The 7,057-nt window shown below is 56.1% G+C and overlaps 1 pseudogene; it reads right to left on the minus strand.

Annotated features, from left to right (window-relative positions):
* Positions 1 to 2,143: 2,143 nt before the first annotated feature.
* On the minus strand, positions 2,144 to 6,597 carry LOC136116115 (coiled-coil domain-containing protein 42-like; annotated as a pseudogene).
* Between the last annotated feature and the right edge of the window lie 460 nt (positions 6,598 to 7,057).

Genomic DNA, 7,057 nt, shown 5'->3' on the forward strand with positions numbered 1-7,057 from the left:
TCCCCCTGGCTGGTTCTGCCAGCCGGCACCCAAGGGACAAGGGGCGTTTGTCACCCTGCCCGGGACACCCTTGGCTGGCACCAGGGCCCCTCGAGCCCCTACCTCATCGATTCTCAGCACCAGCAGCTGCTCCTTGTCTGCTTTCTGCTTCTTGAGCCTCTCCAGGGCCTGGGACAGAGCCTCCCAAGGCAGACAGCAGCCCGTAACACCACGGCAGGGTCAGAGCTGCCCCCCGGCCAGCCGAGCACCCCCTGCCTCCCCTCCCCACCCCATCAGAAACCTCCAGGAAAGGCATCGGGAAGCTGTGCAGGGCTGCGAGCAGGGTGGCAGGGGGACAGATCCCTTGGGGTCCCAGCCTGGGCTCTGCCTGCGGGTTACAGCCACCCACCTTGATGTCCTTCTGCTCCTGCTGGCCATCCTGCTGGAGGTTTGCAAGGGCTGAGCTGAACTTCTCGTAGTCCTCTTGGAGCTGCATGATGCTGGCCTGGAGGCACTTGAGCTGCTCGTCCTGCTGCAGGGACTAAGAGGACAAGGCGGTGCTGAGCCAGGGGGTGGCTGCCCTGCGGGGACAGACCCAGGGTATTTTGGCTGGTGGCCGCGGGCTCTCAGTGCAAGCAGGACATTTGCTCCAAGGATTTAGTTCCCTTCCACGCTGCTGACTCCCACAAGCCAATTAGGGGGGCAGCGAGGGGCTCCCCCACGTTACAGCAAAGCAGAGATGTTGCTTTTTCCATGCGAGACACGGAACCTGACACACCAATGGGATGTTCACAGAGTTCGCTTTATTGTCGGACCGGGCTGGCTTTATAGCAAAGCTGCTCTGTCCACGCGCCTTACAATAACGTGATTGGTTGTAACTCGTGCTATACAATAACATGATAGGCTGCATGTACTGGCCAGCGCTCTGCACGCATGTGTTCAGCGATTGCTCACTCATTATTACCTTCTAATGGTGCTCCTTCAGTTTCTTTTGCCTCTGGCTTCACCTCTCAGCCAGGCTGGGGACAACCCCATCCCCCGGGGCAGGGGGGCGGCTCTGCCACTACAAATGTCTGTTGGAAGCTTGGCTCCTGGATGATTTCTGCACCTCTGACCTTTGCAGAGAGATGTCTCAGGCTGTGTCACAGCAGGGTGGTTGAAGTGGAACAGAAACATGATCCTTTGGAGTTCTCTGGTATTGCAAGAGTACAGAGCAGCGAGACATCCAGCCCTTCCATTTCTGGCTTTTGACCTAATGTTTCTCTTTTGGGCCAGGCTGAGAAATCTTTGGAAAGGCAAGAAACTGCCTCCCTAGGTTAATCTCCTTTAATGCTCAAAGCCCTGAAATCTTGATATATTTGTTCACTGATAGCAGCCTTCTGTTCTCAGACTTTCCTGGAGGATGCATTAGCCGAATCCACTGCTCTGGGCTCAGGACAGGAAAAACCACTGGAGAGAAGGGAGCAAGTATGTGATCAATGGTCTCTTTGATGCACAAATCTGTAAGCTTATGTCATTGGGTCTTTGGTGCATTCAAATGTCCTCCCTAACAGACTCTGAGCCCAGCCTGAACTCCACAGTGGGACTCCAGAGCCATTTTTAGGCCTCTTGTTTTGCATTCATCATGTCAGCCCTCGCCATGAACAGCCAAATGCTTGGTGCAACCGCCCTGGCTGGTTCATCCTTCACCTATATCCATTCTCCACACCTTCCCAACATCTTGAGGGGGAAGGTGAGTTTTAGTACGCAGCACATGGCTGTGCAGCAAAACCCACATCTGTAGATGTGCTGGGTGGGGTGGTGGAAAATCTCTGAAGCTCTTCCAAAGCACCGGCCCCCCTGCTGTGACGTCCCTCTTCAACATCTCAGAGCTTAGTCTGGCTGGAAGGTCCCAGTGTGAACACCAGTACTAATCCTTATTTGAAGCTCCACTCCTGTCCCGGCCTGCTCTCCCTATTTTGCCTGCTTTGCTGGGACACCGTCTCCTGCAACCAGAATCCCACCTGCCAGAAAAGGCACCCCACGGCCTCTGGGGTGAAGATGCTCTGATGCTTCCAACCCTCCCAGGAAACGGAGAGACACTTCAAAATCTTCGGTTATTTTAATAGTATGAAAGGGACTCAACAACTGGGCAGGACAAAACAGCTAGAAAGGTTTTGAAACTTCACTGACGTAACACAACATCCCTAGGGCTCTCTGTCCTCCTCTTGCCCTTAATGCTCGCGCTTAGCTGCTCGCCGGTGGCTCTCCATGCCCTTCCGTTTCACCTCCGTAACGATGCCTTTGAGGTCCAGGATAGACTGCTGAATCTAAGGTAGGGAAGAGAGATGGTAGAGGTCACAGCAGGGGTGGGAACAGGAGGCAGAGAGGAGCCCATTGGCCCTTTTGGAGTGCAAATTTCACCAACCAAAGGATGAAGGCAATTGCCCTGCTGGATCTGCACCACCACAATGGGCTTTTACAGGTGACTCAGAGGGGTGAATGAAGCCAGACTATAGCCATGGGTGGATCTGCACCCCCTGCCCCAGCCTGCCCAGCTCCCAACAGGCATCCACCCCCTGCTCTGCCTCCTGGGACGAGACAGGTTTGCCTGGTGTCCTCCGCCCATTCCCCATGCCCAAGAGACAGCCCAGGGGGAAAGGGAAGTGTCTGTTGGGCACCTTGATTTCTCTGGGCTTTCCCCTCCCTTTGGGCAGCTGAGGGTCATTACTGCTCCTCTTTCTGGGCAGGGAGGGGGTCTGGCTTGGTTCTACCATGTCCAGCTGTCTGAGGCTGTCATCCTCCGGCACATGCACTTTGGCTTTCAGCTGCGTGTTCACGCACTGGAAGAGGTTATGGACGGCCATCTTCATAGTCGTCAGCATCAGGGCATTCTTGGCATTCCTGTTCTGGATGTCGGCCCAGCGAGCAGTCTGAGGAGGGGAGGAGAAGGAGAGACACACAGCATGGTGATATGTCCCAGCAAAGATGCTGCTTCAGTGCTGGAGAGCCTGGCTTCCGCACTCCTTTGTTTTGCTAGGAAGAACCTGTCCTCACCCAGGGCTATGCTGGAGCTGGTTCAGCTTGGTGTGGTGGAAGCAGATCCAGGAACTACCACAGCTGCTCCTTGAGCAGCCCCATCTCTCTGCCAGCTCCTGCACCCCTCCTTCTAGTGGGTCCTCCAGATACCCCAATAGTTGACACCCTGGGGGCAGCGCATCCCACCACCACCTGCCCAGACCACGCGCTTTCCAGCTTTGCCTGGTGGGACTCAACTCCTGCAGCCTGGAGTATCCAGGAAGGGAATTTGGCAAGGCCCCCTCAGAGTGATGCAAAGGGAACAGAGGCCAGCAGAGCTGCGCGCGTTTCTACACATTCATGTGCCTTGGTACAGCCCAGATGACCACCAGTTGGGTCATTGTTGGACTGGGAAGGAGGGAGGAGAAGGGGTGAGCCCTGGTGTGCAGATGCTGTGCAAAGGATGAAAACAAATAAAAAAATCAGCAACACCAGCTTCACTCTGAGGCCCGAGCCATGAACAGTGGAGACCACGAGATGGTCCACACTGAAGCCCGATGACAGGGATGATACTGCAAGGAATGGTGAATGGAAATGAGTCTGACCAGGCTACACAAACCCAACAGGCGTGTGATGGAGCAAGCTTGGGGTCTGTGCCGAGGCAAACCTCCCCAAGGACTGGGTAGCAGATCTCTTTTGACTGTGAGTTCAAACAAGAAGGGAAAGATCCTGGCGGTTTTGTGAGGGCCTTGTTTTAAGCCCTGACATAACCTGCTCCAGACCTGGTCTGTCATTTGTCATTCTGCACCCCCTGCTGCAGGGATGAAATGAGGCATCTCCTCTAATTACAAAGTCTGCCACTGTGCCTTGCCATGACCCTGTGGCTTCACCCAGCCAGGCCTTGGAGATCTTCCCCTGCCCATCCCGCAGTTCCTCACCCAGAAGCGGACATCACTTTGAGCCTGCACAAAACGTCGCTGGAGCTGCTCCAGCTCATTTCGGCACTGCAGGATCTCAGCTGCTTTCTCTGCCTCGTACTGATCCAGGAGCACCTTGGCTTGCTCCATCATTTCCCTGTCCTTCTCTTGGGACTGCTGCAGGTCCTTGCGCGTCCTCACCAGCAGCTTGTAGCGGGAAATGACGTCCTGGATGTCCTCAAACTGCAGCACAAGGATCCTGGGTTTAGTAATGCCCCTGCCCTCCCCTCATGACTGCAAGTCTCGTGCTGTTTGGCACCCTGTCCTGACCAGGGACAACACCTCCCCCAGCTGAAAGATTTCCCCTCTTGGCGATCCTGCTGCCCCAGTTGGTTTGTGAGCGTCGCCACATTCCCTGTTTGATGGCCCCATTGTGCTGGTCCCAGAGCTGCCACTGCCAGCAGCAAGGGGAGATGTTGTACCACCCCCCAGTGCTCTGATAGGAAACAAAGCACAAGTGCAGCTGCCAGGGCCAAGTCACCCAGCCATGGGAGTGGGGCAGCCGGGCCGCAGGAGTGCAAGCGATGCAGGGAGGGACGCCCGCACACCCTTGAGAGAAGGCTCAGCTTTCCCGACAGCTGCCTGGGCTCCCATTCTTGGGCAGCTTGGCCCTTCTCCCAAACCATCCATGTCACGTGAAACAGTGACACAAAGGGGTCCCCATGCCCCTCAGCTCTGTGCTGTTCCCCCTTCTAACACTTTTTCTTGGGTTTTCTCAAGCCTTCATCTCCTTTTCTGCTTTTCCTCCCCTCACTCTGGTCCCCTTGGCTCACCTGGCTTGCAGGGAACCTCCTCCCATCCCACCTGAGGTCTCTGGGTTTGACCAAGTGTCATGATTTCCCTGGACTTGCCTTATCTCCTCCAGGTTTAACATCCACATACAGCCCTCCCTGAGGCCATGATCTGTCTCTCATGTCCAAACTCACCTGTGGGGAGATCTTCACCACATCCTCCAGGTAGTTTTTGAAGATGGAGTGCTTCTGCACTTGGCTGCTGAGCTTCTGGTGTTCCTTTTTCAGGGCTTTGAGTTTCTTCTTAGCCCTCAAAAGCTCCATCTCCTTTTGTGTTTTCTCCTCTCTTTCTCTCACGGCTTTCTTCAGAGCTTGGACTCGCAGCTGATCATCTTCCTAGTGATGTTTCCCCCACCAATACACACACACACAGAAGGAAAGGAAGGCAAGGGCAGATGGAGCTGGGTCACCCAGCAGCACTGGGAGGAGATACACTCACAGGGGACAGAGCAGTGCTGCAGCACCCTGGGGAACATCTTCCCTCCCTGTTCAACATGGCGTGGTACAGGCCTGCCCTGGGAGTTTGCTTCCAGAGCTCCAAAATACAGACTCTGCAGCAAACTGTTCTCAGGGAGAGAAGAATCCTGAGAGTTCGCACTGTGACGGATACGGCCTCGCCTGAAAGTTCACCTCTGGAGCTCGAGACACAGACTCCAGAGTGAACGGTTATCAGGGTGCAGGCTCCTGGAGAGAAGGTCAGCAGTGTTCGGCTTGACATATTTCCCCCACGCAGTGAATAACAGAGTGAACCTGCCACCGAACTCTTCCACGTCGCACTTCTCTTTGAGACATCTAAGCATTGTTCTGCAGTAAGCAGAACCCTAAATTTCGCTCCCACAACACATGGCCACCCCTCTTGCACTGACCCTTGGCTCTTGGAGACAGGCACCTGGGACAGAACTCTGCTTTTCAGACCTACTGGGATCTGCCCTTGGGAGTCACCTGGGTGTCAACAGTGGGGACAGGCTGAGATCCTTCTTGGGGGATGTTTGGGGCCCTCAGGAGATCACACTGGTCCTGGACAAGCTCCCTGCTGCCCAAGCGCTATCAGGGCTTTCCCCATCTGCAGTACAAACCCCCATGCCCTGCCAGTCCTGTTCCTCACCCCGCCAGGCTCAAGGGAGGCTTGGACAGAAGTGCTGGCCCAAGACTGTCTCCCCAGGGGAGGTGAGAAGGTGGCGCTGTGGCTCAGGGTCACGTCCGCGGAGCTGATCAGGAGCAGGCGTACCTTTAACCTCCTCATAGATTTCTCCATGTAGCTTTTCAGCTGGTCCTTCTTGGCATGGAGTTCCCTCCACCGGCGGGCTATGTCAGCCATCTTCTCCTTGAAGGCCTGGCAGCACCAGAGTGAGCGTGACGTGGCCGCCCGCACCCGGAGCCACTCACCTGCCCGTTGCTGCCCTCCAACAAAACACAACACCCCTACCATGCCCCAGCACCCTCCCATCTTTCTCACCTCTCGCTTCTCTTCCAGAGCCTTTTGCACCTGTTTGGCTTCTTTCCTCTTCTCCTGGAGGTGAACAAATGGAGACAGGGAGCCCTCCTCTGTCAGCCTGTGTTTCCTGCCACACAAGTTTCCATCAAGGTTACACGCTGGGTCTGGTGCCTGGGCAGGGTGCTGGACTGTGTCCAGAGTGGGATGACAGGCCAGAGCAACCCAGCACCATCTCAGATCCCGTCTGGCAGCACGGCATCCCCAGCACGGAACCCTCTGACAAAGCAAGGGGGGTCACAGGGAGGAACAGGGCTGGGCAAGGGAGGGAGGAGAGGAGACTGAAGCGGTGGAGATCGGGGAGTTTGCCATCGTGGGGGAAGGAGGGATGGAGGAAACAGGAGAAGAGGATGGAGGGCATGGAGGTGGGTGGAGGAGTCCCCTCACCTGAGCAAGGGCAGGAGGTTCTGCCTGTACTGCTTGAGGAAATAGGCCGGCAGGTCCTCCTCATCTTTGGCGGTCATCGCTTCAGCCACCAGCAGGGCCCAGAAAGCCCAGGTCCTCCTGGCACTGCTGCTCTACCGGGTCACCCAGGAACTGCTCTGCAAGCCTGGGAGAGACAGCCAGGCAGGGGATGAGCCCCTGGGTGCCTCTTCCCTCTGCTTTCCCAGGACCTTCCTCGCCTCGGTCCTGCCTGTAGCCACCAGCTGCTGGTGCCCAGCTGGTGTGGAATGGTTGCCAGGAGCAGCTGCATTATGCTCCGGTGGTTCCTTGGCAACCGAAGCGGGTGATGCCCGCTCACCGGCGAGGGGGACTGACCACTGTGTCCAGCACCAGGACCCTTCAGCACTGAAGGAAATCTGAACAAATGCAGATTTCTT

This window comes from Patagioenas fasciata, unplaced genomic scaffold, assembly GCF_037038585.1.
Source record: "Patagioenas fasciata isolate bPatFas1 unplaced genomic scaffold, bPatFas1.hap1 Unplaced_141, whole genome shotgun sequence".
NCBI classification, from domain to species: Eukaryota; Metazoa; Chordata; class Aves; order Columbiformes; family Columbidae; genus Patagioenas; species Patagioenas fasciata.